Below are 16,130 nucleotides of genomic sequence, written 5' to 3'. Positions count from 1 at the left end.
TATTAGTTTTGACATTTAGGCTAAATGGAGGATTAAACCAAATATTTTTCTTTTTCCTGATGCGACTGGGTGGGTTAGAGGTATTACGATTAGTATTTTGGTTTGAATTATATATGTAGACTGGTTCATTGTTATTGATAGCGGCAGATCTTGTTATTTTAACTGGTTTCTTGCGAGTAATATTGTGTGATTACAGATTTAAAGCGACCAGCAGGAGGAGCATAATGGTTGTATTTAATCTTTTACTTATGTCCTGAGTTTCTTAAGTCATAATTGAAGGAAGTAGCATTTTGATTAAAAGTTGTTTTTTTTATAGCAGAAAGAGCAGAAATTCTTCTAGAAACGAATGGTACTATAGATTTTATAATTGAGTTTGGATGGTTAGAAGATTTATGGACGTATAAAAGCGTAAGGTTGGGTTTATGATATGGGCTATGAGTTTCGATGTTAAGATTAAGTGTAACATTTAGAAAATTTCAAGTTTTTGTTTGATTCGATAATTATAGAAAGGCCAAAGTTATTACAGAAGTTATGTAATTTTTTAATTGTTTTGTTGTACTCTCTTGGCCTGGCTGTTGTAATAAAAAAAGGTATCATCTCTATAAAGCCCCCCTTGGATATGTTTAAAGTGGTATTTAAGTTCTTTCAGTAAGAAGAGTCCCATTAAATTGGTAACTTCTTCAGAGTCAGAAGCACCCATCCAGATGTCAAAATTATCAGAGGTATCCTTTCTAGTCCAAAACTTATTGTTAAATTGTATAAGGGACTTTCTCGCTAGGAGAATTAATTTAATTTCTAAATTAGTTAAGTCAGAATTTCTTTTAGCTAAGATTAGATCCTTATTTAAAAGGACCGGAGAAATTGATTGATAATAACTTTAGATGTCAAAGGTTATCAAATTAAGGAGGTGTTTATTTTTAAGGGAGACACACCAATTAATTATGGAATCTGAATTTAACCAAAGAGGGAAACTTACTTTTTCTTTAATAGAAGGGATGATTCTAAAATATTTTTGCTTACAGCACCTAAGTCAGTTAGATGAGCAGATCAATCCGATGGAGGGGTTGTCAAAGAAATTATATTTATGATCTTTGAGGGTGAATATAGGGGTACCCGGAGAAATTATTTCAGTGAAGTTATGAATATTCATAAAAGTCAGTAAATGTTTAGCTTCAGAATTAATGGAATCTAAAGTCTTAGGAGGGACTATTTTATAAGATTTATTAAGTTCTTTATACAAAAGTCTTTTATATGTAGGATAGTCAAGTTTATAATAGTTTTTGTCTTATCAGCAGGGACGAATATATGTTTATTCTTTCGAACTTTTTCGGCAAAATTATTTATTTTTCCAGTAACCGGATTATAATGGTGTTTTTGTTTCTTAAATTTAATTTTTTTGACTAAATTTAACATGGAATTCTCAAACTCCTCGAGGTAAGGATTGTATTTGGGATGGGCAGTGGTCTTTAATCCGTAAAATTTGGCAGCAATTCTTTCGATTTTCTTTTGATCTCTATGAGAGTTGATAGTGAGTTCATTTGCTAAGATTTCTGGGTAAGGTTGGACTTCAGAGGAAATAGGCGCTTAAGTCATGGTGATAAGCATTCCACCTTATATTTTTAGGAAAGTATTCAAAGCGAGAACAAATTTGTGGATATATTCTTGTTGGGTAGGAATAGGGATATTTTTGGCAGACAGAGGACTGTGTTCCTTTTCAAACATATCTGGAAAGAATAAAAAGTTTAACCAAGCGGAAGCTTATAATAAAATAAAAATTACAATTAAATTTACCAAAATGATCCAAGTTGGCAAAACTAAAGTATATTATAAATATTAAAGAATTAATATTTATAATCTCAACCAGATGTAAAAGCTCGATAAAACCAAACAGGAGATAAAGCTTATAATAAGAGCAAATAGTTAATAAAAAAATGTTAAACACTTTGAAAAAGAGTTAAAAACATATTTAATCTAAAATGGAAAAATTTAATAAGTAGATAGTCCTTAATCCGCGGAGTTTCGAAGAAATACTTTCCTTCTCATCAGAGGGTAGAAAGTAGCAAAATGCGAGATCGGATTTAGCATACAAAAGTATTTGATGAAACTGCAAGTAAGTCAAAGATCTTACTTGATAACAAAAAGTGAAGCAGAGGGAATATGGTGAAGAAAAAGGTGATTTCACGTGAATGGATAGTCTGGTCAAAGGTAAAGTATCCAATGACGGTAATATATATATACACTAGCAGGCCGCCCGTAAAATACGGTTAAATATGATATTTTGATAATGCAGACTTCGTATTTATTAATATTATACTATATATATTATAATATTATACGTTGCCCGAGTGTTTGGAGGTGTGTGTTAAGCAAAAAAAAAAAAAAAAAAATGGTAGTAGGAGGGTAGACTCGAACCCGTACTGCAAAGGAAGAAAAGAACGGGGGGGGGAAACCTGACGTATTTGCTGTTACGACCACCGCCAAACCTGAAGTAACGTAGGTTTTAATTAAGTCTAGACAATCGAAAAGAACCGATGACTTTCGTAAATATCGGCGAGAAAAGCGACCCCCTGTAGAAAAGTTCCCAGTTGATGGTGAAGATATTAATTTTTTTAACCAATGTTTCTATTTGTCGTCTGAAAGGTCGAACTTCAAAACGATACTGATCTTGTAAAAATCCGTCGGCTCAGTCAAAAGTTTTAGACAGGCATGCAAACATTCTTAGTAATTTGGGCTTAAATCAAGTTATTAAGTTCGGCCCGTTCCAAGGAGCCTATATATACAATTTCAATTGTTTATGCCCAAAATTGGCAGAGGAGTTTGGTAAAGTTCTTAAAGGTCAAATCGTTGAACTTTGACCCCTTATCAGCTAAATTCCTAGTCGAAAACGGATAAAAAGAGTTATTGCGTAGTGAAATTTACAGACAGACACACAGACACACAGGCAGACACACAGGCAGACACTTCCACTTTTATAGACATACTAGCATTTCAGCCCGGCGTTGCCCGGATATTTGGAGATGTATGCTGAACAAAAAAAAAAAGCGGTCAATTTTTTAAATTTTTATCCCTATTATGACCCCTTAACATTTATTGTTTTGGGCTCAAATCAAGTTATTAAGTTAGATCCATGTCCAAGGAACCTATATCTAAAATTGCAAATGTTTACACCCAAAATTGTCGGAGGAGTTTGGTAGAGTTCTCAAAGGTCAAATCGTTGAACTTTGACCACTTAACAGCCAAATTTATGGCCGAAAACGAATAAAAAAGATTTCCCCAAATCTCAGTACCCTGTATATCAAATTTCGAGTCTGTAGACTAAAGATTTAAAAAGAGTTATTGCGTATTGAAATGTACAAGCACACACACACACACACACACACACACACACACACACACACACACACACACACCGATACACAGACAGACAGACAGACAGACACTCTCACTTTTATAGATATACTAGCATGGGTGCACGGTGTTGCCCGAGTGTTTGAGCAAAATTAAAAAACACACAAACAAAAAACGGTTAAGTTTTAATTTACCCATTATTATGACCCCCTTAACATTTATTGTTTTGGGCCCAAATCAAGTTATTAAGTTAGATCCATGTCCAAGGAACCTATATCTAAAATTGCAAGTGTTTAGAGCCAAAATTGTCGGAGGAGTTTGGTAGAGTTCTCATAGGTCAAATCGTTGAACTTTGACCCCTAAATCGCCACATTTCTGGCCGAAATCCGGTCATATCGATTTTCCCAAATCTCAGTACGCTGTATATACAAATTTCGAGTCTGTAGACTTAAAATTGACAGATTTATTGCGTAGGGAAATGTACCCCCCCCCACACACACACACAAACACACACACTTTTATATATATACTAGCATTTCGGCCCGGCGTTGCCCGGGTGTTTGGAGGTGTATGTTGAGCCAAAAAAAAAAAAATCGGTCAATTTTTTTTAATTTGACGTATGGAAATTTACACAGACATACACACAGACACTTTCACTTTTATACTAGCATTTCGGCCCGGCGTTTTCCGAGGGTTTGGAGGTGTATGCTGAACAAAATGAAAGAAAGCTCCTTTTTTTTAATTTGACCCCTATTATGACCCCTTAACATTTATTTTTTTGGGCTCAAATAAAGTTAGTAAGTTAGATCCATGTCCAACGAACCTATATTTGGAGTTTGGTAGAGTTCTCAAATGTCAAATCGTTGAACTTTGACTCCTTAATCGCCAAATTTCTGGCCCAAACCCGATCACATCGATTTTTCCCAAATCTCAGTATATAAAATTTCGAGTCTGTAGACTTAAAATTGACAGAGTTATTGCGTATTGAAATGCACACACACACACACACACATACACACACAGACACGTTCACTTTTACAGATAGATAGATAGATAGACTAGCATTTCAGCCCGGCGTTGCTCGGGTGTTTGGGCGTGTCTGTTCAGCAAAAAAAAAAAAATGTTAGTAGGAAGTAAAAAGCTCGAACCCATACCGCAAAGGAGGAACAGAACGGGGAAAAAACCTGACGTCTTTGCTTTTACCACCGCCAAACCGGAAGTGACATAGGTTTAAATTAAGGCTAGACAATCGAAAAAAGAGGGGATGATTTTCGAAAATATCGGCGAAAAATGCGACGACCCCTGTAGAAAAGTGTCCAGTTGAAGGTGGAGATATTAATAGTTTTGGCCAATTTTTCGATATTTGTCGTCTGAAAGGTCGAGCTTAAAAACGATACTGATCTTGTAAAAATCCGTCGCAACTGTCGAAAGGTTTAGACAGACATGCAAACATACATACGTATGTACATTTATATATTAGCAACTAAAAATTTTCGACCCAAACCGATTAAAAAGCTTGCCCTATCTCTGAATACTCTTTATGTAAAATTTCAAAAGTTTAGACCAGAAATTGTCTGAGTAATTTGGTAGAGACTGCAGAGGTCAAATTTTCTTTGACTTTGACCCCTATTATGACACCTTAACATTTATTGTTTTGGGCTGTATCTGGAGGTGTATCTTTATCAAAAAAAAAAAAAAAAAAAAAAAAAACGGTCAATTTTTTTTAACATTGCCCCCAAGGTCAAATCGTTAAACTTTGACCCCTTATCAGCCCAATTTCTGGCCGAAAATCGATCGCAAAGATTTTCCCAAATCTCAGTACACTGTATATCAAATTTCGAGTCTGTAGACTGAAAATTGACAGAGTAAGTACACACAGACACGTTAACTTTTATAGATATATTAGCATGTGTGTCCGGTGTTGCCCGGGTGTTTGGATGTGTCTGTTGAGCAAAAAAAAAAAAAAGTGGTAGTAGAAAGGCAGGCTCGAACCCGTACCACGAAGGAGGAAAAGAACGGGGGAAAAAACTGACGTCTATGCTGTTACGACGACCACCAAACATGTGATATTTTTTAAAATTAAGGCTAGACAATCGAAAGGAGAGGATGACTTTCAAAAATATCGGCGAAAAAAGCGACCCCCCTGTAGAAAAGTTCCCAGTTGAAGGTGAAGATATTAATGTTTTTAGCGAAATTTTCGATATTTGTCGCCTGAAATACCGGACTTTGACACGATACTGATCTTTTGGTAAAAGCCGTCTGTCGAATCTGTCGAAAGTTGTAGGCAGACATGCAAACATACATACATATTGGTAATATGCAAACATGCATACATACATATTGGTAACTAAAAATTACACATTTATATATTGTAACTAATATATATATATATATATATATATATATATATATATATATATATATATATATATATATATATATAGTTGATTGGAGATAAATAAAGCGGAGGAGATTTAAATTAACTTTAAAACAACAAACGATATCATTTGAAATGTTTGTACGTACCTTAAAATTAAACGTGAGATGCAATGTGTTCGATTGTATTATTTATCATTCGAAAATTGGAGCAAAGTAATATTGGTGTTTTTTTTTCTGTTATTCTTTACCCACAAACACTCACATACATGCGTTTCCTTCGTTTAGACAGTACACTCTAGAGTAAGGAGCGTATAAAATCTGGTATTGAGGCTGGATGCAAATTTCTACGTCATCATTATTGTATAGTTAAGAGGGAAACGCCTCACTCATAAGGGAAAGACAACCAGACACAGTAATTAATCTCGATAATCGACGTACATGCGTACATTTATTGGTTCCGCTCTGACAGAGTGGTGGGCGTTAAGGCACGACGAAGCCTCCTCCTAAACAAAAAATGCTCGTAAAGCGTCGAGTAATTCTCAATAAGTTGTGACCCCAATAGTAAAAAAAAAAAAAATACCGTTGCATGTAAACATTACTCATCGCAAGAGCATCACAAGTCATCCGTAATTGTAAACACAAATTAAAACTTATATTGGACGGTAAAGTCCAGAATAGTTAACAGTCGAGAACTCGTAAACCAAAAATAAAAACAACAAATGATTTATAGAAAACGAAGTAAAATAAGTTTTCTACCCTCTTTCTATACGCGCGAAAACTGTTTATGGTAATACCAGTTAGACCTAGGTAAGGTATGTTTATGGTAATACCAGTTAGACCTAGGTAAGGTATGTTTATGGTAATACCAGTTAGACCTAGGTAAGGTATGTTTATGGTAATACCAGTTAGACCTAGGTAAGGTATGTTTATGGTAATACCAGTTAGACCTAGGTAAGGTATGTTTATGGTAATACCAGTTAGACCTAGGTAAGGTATGTTTATGGTAATACCAGTTAGACCTAGGTAAGGTACGTAATGTTTTTCTACTTTGTTTTTATCATACTTAACTCTCCCGCAGGTAAGCGATCACTTGGCGAGCTTTATTTTACGTGTGTCGTAGCCCAGTAGAGAATGTAATTCTACTGCGTTTGTCATGAGTTTTATTATCATTTGCCACTTAAAAGTATGGTATACTTTTATTCAATGATTTTTATAATCAGTCAACTTTCCAGAATATTTTCAGTTTCAATTTTTGAAAATCGGACAGAAGACTTTTTCCAAATTATTGTCGAATGTATATACTGACATAGTGGCGTAGCTAAGGGTGTGTGGAGGGGGCGGTCCGCCCGGGCGACAAAATGTCACCCCCCCCCCAATTTTTCAGCCAGGTTAATGTGAGAAAATCGTTGGAAATAGAATTTATTTATCATATATTGTGTAATTTTAAAGTTTTTAATTTTTGAAAAATCTGTTCTAAAATATTACAAACTCTTTAAAAAATTAATTAGTCATTGAAGAATCTTTTTGCCGATTTTTATTGAAAATTCTTAACCCTGTATTTTTGAAGTTTTTAATATTACATTTAAAATCACTTGATGACACTCATTTCATTTTTTAACTGTGAAAAAAATAGAAAGAAAGGATATATATGTGTGTGTGTGTGTGTGTGTGTGTGTGTGTGTGCGTGCGTGCGTGCGTGCGTGCGTGCGTGCGTGCGTGCGTGTGCGTGCCCGGGGTCTCCTAACCAGAATTGGTAAACCTTATGCGTTGGCGTAAAATAAAATTAATAGAATTAGTGAATTCCAAACTTTTTAAAGGTGAAGTGGATACAGAAACCAGAAATTGTCAAAAGTTCTGATTTTATTGAAGCTGCAAGAACCTCGAATGAAAAACAGCTCGAAGGCGATTTTCCAAGTGATAGCGAGCAACTGAGAAACAGCGACAGAGAAGAAACTGATATTGAAGAACATTATGATACAGCAATTGCAATTTGATCAGAAGAGTTTGAAGCCTCGACCGCCAGCAATTTGTCAAGATTCAGCGATGCAATTTCATGTACTTGATAGTGTCAGAATTTATATCAAATGGAGAAGCGAGCCATTTCAGAATATGCAGGGGTCTTTCAAGTCGGTTAAAAGGCCAGATGAATTGCGGCAACTTTCTACAATCTGGTTTTAATCCTCATAATCCTTAATGTTTAGCTGTACAACTTGCCAAAGATTACAAAGCTCCGCGAACATCTACTTTCGTCACTGGTTTTAAAGCCTGGTGGAAGCTAAATCCCAAAATTATTGAGACTGAACAATCAAAGTACCATTTGTTGTGCTGGGAGAAGTGGAAAAACGCTGGATTCTGGACTCCAGCTGCAAAAAAACTATCGATGCAGCGCACATTTCCCTGGTCGAGAAAGAGAAAAGGAAGTTCAAAGACATTCTGCACAGAATTTTAGACGTGATAATTTTTCTTACATGACAGAGCCTGCTATTTATTATTTTTTTATTTTTATTACATTTTCACCCCAAACAAGGCACATTGCCATTTTGGTGTAGGAGGCTACTATCAGGGGCAACAACTACTGGGGCACTATGTTGGGATTTGGGCAGCAAGATGTCGGTTCACGTTACACTTGAACTTCTGCATGTCAGTACAGTTGGGGAAGCAGGGACCTGGAATGGAATTGTAGAGTCTAGCGGTTCTGGAGAAGAAACTACTGGAGTAGAAAGATCTTTTACATCTAGGGATCTCTACTGTGTAGGGGTGGGATTTAGCTGCCTGTTGGGTTTGTCGAGGGTGTCTACGTCGTGGGGGCACAAGTGTCTGTAGTTCGCCAAAGCATTCACCATTAAAATACTTGTAGAACAGGCAGAGGGATGCAATGTTTCGTCGATGGGACAGAGGCTGAAGCTTAAATGCCAGTTCAAGGCCTATCAGATTGGCGGCTCTCTTTTGAACCTTGTCTAGGAGTGAGAGACTAGTAGCAGATGCACCAGCCCAAACGTGACAGCAATACTCCATACATGGACGAATGGGTGGCCTTATAGAGGTACAGGATACTTTCGGGCGTTAGTAGTTTTCTAGCACGGTAGAGAGAGCCTACCTTCCTCGCAGCGGCCATGGCAATGCTTTCATATGTAATTGTTCCAATTCATGTTTCCTGTGAACGTTATGTCAAGGAGTTTGAAAGATGTACTTTCAGATAAAGAGTCACTATTGGTGGCAGAGAAGATTTTGTAATTATTGAAGGAAACCAGTTTAGTCTTGGCAGCATTGAGTGTGACCATCCATTTATGTCCCCATTCCACTACAGATTGGAGTTCATCCTCTAGTGTTTTTGCCATTCTTTAGATATATGTTCATTTGTTTTCCTGTCGTGCCTGTTATAGGGTGTGGTGTCATCAGCATATATACCCATCTCGGAGGAAATTTTGTCGGGGAGGTCATTAATGAATATTAGGAACAATAGATGTCCGAGGATAGACCCCTGAGGCACTCCCGCATTTATATCATATTGTTTAGGTGTACGACCGTCGAGGCAACCTGGATTTTTCTCTCATCTAAGAAGGATTTAATTATGTTAAGTATTCTACCAGTGATACCGTATGATCTAATTTTCCTGAAGAGACCCTCATGCCATACCATGTCAAAAGCCTTGGATATATCTAGAGCTACCGCTCTGCCATTCCCCGCTTTGTCCAGTGAATGGTATATACGTTCAGAGATTACAGTGAGGATATCTGCTGTGGAACGCGCTTGTCTAAATCCATATTGTTTGTCAGTCAGAAGTTTAGCATCTGTAAGGTGATGGACTAGAGCATGGTTAATTATGGTCTCTAATATTTTGACGAAAAGTGGGAGGAGGCTAATGGGGCGATAATTTGATGGGTTAGTTCTTTTGCCAGAATTCTTGAATGCTGGCACCACAGAGGCAGTTTCCCAACATCCCGGAAAGCAAGCTTCATTAAGGCATTTGTTGTAGAGTTTGGGGAGAACTGGAGCTACTTCGGCTGAGCACTTTTTAATAGCACAGCTGGGATGAGATCGGGTTCACATGCTTGTGAAGTATCAAGGTTTTTTTTATGATAGCATGCACCTGAGCAGGGGTGATTTTTAGATCGTCTAGCGTGGCGTCTATCCGCAAAGGAAAGTCAGACGGGAGGGGTGCAGTGTGGAGTTTGAGGCAAACCGACTGTCAAGCGTATTAGCCTTGTCGATTGCTGAGCAAACAACCTTGTGATTGTTGGTTAGTGGGGGAATTGTTGATTGCCCATTATTTACCACACTGTTGTAGATTTTCCAGAAGTCACGAGTTCCTAATTTTTGGGTTTCGAGTCGTTTTTTAGTGGTTTCAGTAAATTCTCTTGTAGCTGTCGCTATTTCTTTCTTAACGTTACTTCTAGCTTCTATATACTTCTGTCTGTTTGAACTGGGCTTATGTCGGTTAAATCTGCGGTATGCATGCTGCCTTTGCGCTATGGCAGTTGCGCAAGTAGAAGTAAACCATTGGGGAAAATGGGGCTTGCTATAAAATTTCTGCATGGAAACATGTGCTTCAATTGCTGTTTTGAACCATTCAGTGGTCTCATTTGCGCACTGTTCAGCAGGAAGAAAAACAATATTTCGCCATGGGGCATCTCTGATAAGATCTCAGATGGCTTCCCAGTCCGCCTTCTTATAATATCTCGTTGTTTTGAGCACTGGCTCTTCAGTTTTGGGTCTAGAGTTAAAGGCGATTTCGATTATTATCACTGCATGATCAGCGTTCCCGAGTGTTATACAATTATCGGGAACTGATGTCAGGAACAGATCTAGAAGTGATGCGTGTTGTTCTTGCTGGTCAGGGAAACGGGTTGGAAATGTAACCATTTGTGAGAGGGAGTGAGATATAGCGAAGTTATGTGTTGTGCTGCCCACTGCATCTGTGTAAGTAGAGAATCCAAGCCAGTTTTTATGGTGAATATTAAAGTCACCAAATACATGTATGTGTGCGCTAGTGTCAAGGAAGAATGCTGTGTCTATGTTGTCAGACACTTTGTTTATTATGAAATGAAAAACCAAGACACGGAATAATAAAATAATGTTAAAAAATACACATTGTTGGTGACTACCCCCTTATTTAAATATACATCTTTCTTCCGTTGGAATTTCTTAACCCATTTTATATATATACATACATATATATATATATATATATATATATATATATATATATATATATATATATATATATATATATATATATATATATTAGACATGAAACGATTCCAATATTTTTTCCGATTCCGAGACAATTACCGATTCCGTATTGAATTTCCGATTCCGATACCATTAATGATTCCGATTCTTTATAAATATCTAAATATTTAACTATAAAGTTGTTAATTTTCACCATTACCGTAAAAAAACACATGTGAAATGTGCAGATGTTTTCTCAAACGTAAAGATACACCTGGTAGAGATGATCTATCGATTATAGCTTCACTAATAGATAGATATTCATTACGTTAGTATTTATATCACCAGTAGAAAGAATTTTCTTTACAAAAAATCAAATACGAAGCCAATTAAAAATCGTTTTTGGCATCGAAAATAGGCAAACATTTTTCTGATTCCAATACTGATTTCGATACATCAAAAGTTCTGAGTTTTTCAATTCCCGATTGCCATTCCGATTAATCGTACCAACGCTAATATATTCGCTGTTTCAAAATGAAGTCCTGATAGTAAAAGTAAGTAGGGGTGTCAGATTTCTTTCTTTTTCCCAGACGTGCATCCATACATTCCTATTCTGAACGTTGGTATCAATTTTTATCATTTTTTAATTTAATTATTTTTTATGTTCCTGTTTTTAAATTATTATTTTTTTAATTATCGTTCGAGATTATATAACAATTATGTTACGCCGAAAGTTTCAAAATTCTTGCGAACAAGGAAATTATTAAAATCTTGCATATAAATATTATGCGAAATCTCTAATTGTAAAAAAAGTAGAAATATTTTTGCTATTATAAATTTTTTGTGTGAAAATATTACATAAACAATGCTTAATTCAATGGTAACATCGGTAATTCGAGAAATTAATTTTTCTTCGAGTTATATCGAATTCATTAATAGACTTTAGGGGCTTTTTTTTGTAATGTTCTTGTAAAAATTATGTTATTTTATTTTTACTGTTACAAATTACGATGCTTTATTCATATAAAAAAGCAAAAATAAATTCTTGCGTTTTTTATTTACTACTGAAAACCATAACTTTAGTAAAGGTATTTTTTGTTTAAACAAAATAATACATTTCCACTCAGATTTAAATAAAAATAATTAGTTCATTATATTTTGCGATCATTATTTAATAAATACTAAAAATGTCATTAAAATTGATTAATTTCCTGATTTTTGGTGAATTTTTAAGTAAGGCACGGGTCAAAATGTTTATAAATTTTGAGAATCGGCATTCATTTTGCCCATACCTACGGAGTGAATATTTATTTATTTTATATCTTATTAAGTTAGAATATTAGTAGTTATTTTAGTTTTTATTTTGTTTCCACACACACACACACACGCGCGCACACACACACACACACACACACACACATATATATATATACATATATATATATATATATATATATATATATATATATATATATATATATATATATACATACGCAGGCGGCCCGGCATTGCCAGGTCGTAAAATACGCTCATGATATTTTGATTAATGCAGATTTCGTATTTATTATTATACTAACACGGATACCCGGCGTTGCTCGGGACCTATAAACAATGAGAAAATTGAAGCTGATATTGAATATAATTGTTATTCTTTGGAGAGAGGAATTTTTAATGTGTATGTATCATTTGCTATTTCGAGCAAAAGAATATTTTAATTACCCTAGGACGGCTATTACACATGTATGAAATAATTGTACCTTTCCTAGGACAGGTAATTTACAGAATGTATATGAAATAGTTTTATATTTTTGGGACGAAAATAAAGGTTTGTTAATTCATAGAGAACTCCAGAGCACGTTAAAAAGCAACATAATCATGTGTCTTTCTACTCACCACTACAACTGTGACGTCATTTCCCGAAGTTAACATTGAAAAATCAGAAAAATATTGTTGATCACCTACAGAAACTGATAAATTTTCTGGGCTTATTATTTCATTACAAACACACTCACATTTTATTATTTTTCAAAATTCTTGGGTATGTTACTAATTTCGACAATCATTTTTTATAATTGTAACCAACATTATCGCCCCTATCCTCTTACGAAAATAAGTTATTACTTATATATTGTTTGGGTTTATTATTTCATTAAAAATACACAAATCAATTAACTCCCATTTCAGCATTTTTCTATAATTCTTGGATATGTTACTAATTACGACAATCATTCTTCATAATTTTAACCCACATTATAGGCCCCCCCCCCTACAAAATAATAACTTTGGTTGATGTTTTTTTTAATAAATAATCAGCCCAGACAATATATCAATCAACTCACATTTCATCATTTTTCATAATTCCTGGAAATGTTACTAATTTCGAAAATCATTTTCATAGATGAAACCCACATTATGAGGCCCCCTTTACAATAATAATATCTTTGATATATTGTCTGAGCCGATTATTTCATTACAAACACACAAATCAATTAAGTCACATTTCATCATTTTTCATAATTCTTGGATATGTTACGAATTTTGACAATCATTTTTGATAATTTAAACCCACATTATTGCTCCCCCCCGCCTTACGATAATAATAATTTTGATATATTATCTGGGTTGTTCATTTCATTACAAACACACCAACCGATTTATTCACATTTCATCATTTCTCATAATTCTTTGATATGTTACTAATTTCGACAATCATTTTTGATATTTGTAACTCACATTATCCCCCCGTACGAAAATAATAACTTTGATATATTGTCTAGCTTTATTATTTCATTACAAACACACCAACCGATAAATTCAAATTTCATCATTTTTCATAATTTTGAACGACATTATCGCCCCCCCCCTTACGAAAATAATAACTTTGATATATTGTCTGGGCTTATTATTTCATTAAAAATACACCACTCGGTTAATTCACATTTCATCATTTTTCATAATTCTTTGATATGTTACTAATTTCGAGAATTTTTTATAATTATCACACACATTATCCCCCCTTTACGAACAAAATAACTTTGATATATTGTCCGGGACGATTGTGTAATTACAAATGCACTAATCAATTAACATTTCATCATTTGTCGTAATTCCTGGATATGTTATTTCGACAATCATTTTTCGTAATTTAAACCTACATTATCACCTCACAAAAATAATAACTTGATATATTGTCTGGGTAGCATATTTCATTACAAATACATCAATCGGTATATTCACATTCCATTATTTTTCATGATTCTTGGATATATTAATAATTTCAACAATCATTTTATATAATTGTAACCAACATTATCGCCCCTCCCTTTACGAAAATAATACTTTTGATATATTGTCTGGCTTTATTAATTTATTACAAACACACAAATAAATTAACCTATATTTCATCATTTTTCATAATTCTTGGATATCTTACTAAATTCGACAATCATTTTTTATAATTGCAAGCAATATTATAGCATTTAATGTGAGAAAATAATAACTCTGATATATTGTCTGGGTCGATTATTCCTAAAAAAAAAAACACCAATCAATTAATTCACATTTCATCATTTTTCATAATTCTTGGATATGTTACTAATTTTGAGAATCATTTTTTTGTAATTGTAATTCACATTATCTCCCTGCTCCACTTACGAAAATAATAAATTTGATATATTGTTGGGCCGATTATTAAATTACAAACGCACTAACAATTAATTAAAATTTTATCATTTTTCACAATTCCTGGATGTTACTAATTTCGACAATGATATTTCATAATTCTAACCCACATTATCGCCCTCCCCCGTGTGTAGGTTGATTATTTCATTACAAACGCACTAATCAATTAACTCACATTTCATCATTTTTCATAATTCTTAGATATGTTATTAATTTAGACAATCATTTTTTTATAATTGTAACCCACATTATCGCCTCCCACCTTACGAAAATAATAACTTTGATATACTGTCTGGGTTGATTGTTTCATTACAAGCACACCAATCAATTAACTCACATTTCATTATATTTCATAATTCTTAGATATGTTACTAATTTCGACAATCAGTTTACATAATTTTAACCCCTGCTTTCCCCTCTTATGAAAATAATTACTTTGATATATTGTCTAGGTTGATTATTTCATTAAAGAAAACACCAATCAATTAACTCACATTTCATCATTTTTATAATTCTTGGATATGTTACTAATTTAGACAATCACTTTTCATGATTTTAACCTAATGTTTAAATCGTAAACTGTTTCAACCATTTCCGGCATAGACTTCTTATCTCCCACCACACTGTTAAAAATATACATTAAATAAATTAATGTCTAATACGTAAAATGTTGCAGCCATTTCCGGAGCTGACTCTATACCTCACTCCTCTGTAAAAAAATATAAATGAAATATAGTACTGTTTAACTCGTAAATGGTTTCGACCATTTCCTGGACTGATTTCATATCCCTCACCCAACTGTTAAAAACCTACATGATATAATGTAATGTCTAAATCGTAGACTGATTCAGCTTTTATATATTAGATGAATTAATTTTGAGATCGTAAACTGCTTCAGCCGTTTCCGGACCTGACTCTGTATCTCCACTTCTTTTTAAAATATATATGAAATAAAGTAGTTTTGAGATCAAAAATTGCTTCAACTACTTCCGAGACTTTCTCCATATTCCCCTTCCCACCCATTAAAATATATGCTGTGTCGATTATTTTGTAATTTTTAAGAAGGATGTAATGCCTGGTAGAAAACTATACTTTTGACTAAGACCAAAGTGTAGTATCTGACTGACGCACCATTTCAGCGAAATCATCTGCTGGCCCCGTCTCCATAAACAGAAAAAGTGGTGGTAATGCTTGGGAGAATGAACAGGCACTAATTCACCACACCCCAACCTCACTTGAAAAAGAAGGCTTGGCGGCCTCCAGAGTACTTTTTAAAGCAACATAATCGTGCTTGTCCCCCCCCGCCAATCATCAACACATGACGTCACTTCTGGAAAATGACTCAGCAGTTTCTCGAAATACATGATTTCATATTAACTTGGTATTTTTAAATATGGGTACTACACTGTAGAAGTCCCGTATTCCAAATTCATGCTACTCAAATAATAAATATTTCAAAGTACAGTTAGTGATTAGGCAACACTTGCCTTACAATAAACTAATCAAGAACTTGGATTGAGAAACAGATCTTAATGTTTACAAAATAAAGA

At 34.3% G+C, this 16,130-nt stretch overlaps 1 protein-coding gene across 2 annotated transcripts in view; it reads right to left on the bottom strand.

Annotated features, from left to right (window-relative positions):
• The window catches only part of LOC145266979 (UDP-glucosyltransferase 2-like), an 81,513-nt gene that overhangs the window by 49,596 nt on the left and 15,787 nt on the right, over window positions 1–16,130 (bottom strand). Inside the window, exon 1 of one of the 2 annotated variants that reach the window (XM_080122820.1) lies at window positions 5,875–6,194. The exons of the other annotated variant lie outside the window; for it this stretch is intronic. The gene's annotated coding sequence lies outside the window, so the exon portion shown is untranslated. Of the gene's footprint in view, window positions 1–5,874; window positions 6,195–16,130 lie in introns of those variants that run through there. 2 annotated transcript variants of the gene reach the window in all.

Source organism: Euprymna scolopes, chromosome 42, assembly GCF_053919585.1.
Source record: "Euprymna scolopes isolate OS-2025 chromosome 42, ASM5391958v1, whole genome shotgun sequence".
Lineage (NCBI taxonomy): Eukaryota > Metazoa > Mollusca > Cephalopoda > Sepiida > Sepiolidae > Euprymna > Euprymna scolopes.
Note: the sequence above shows the minus strand (reverse complement) of the source record. Positions and strands in the feature narration are given on the sequence as shown.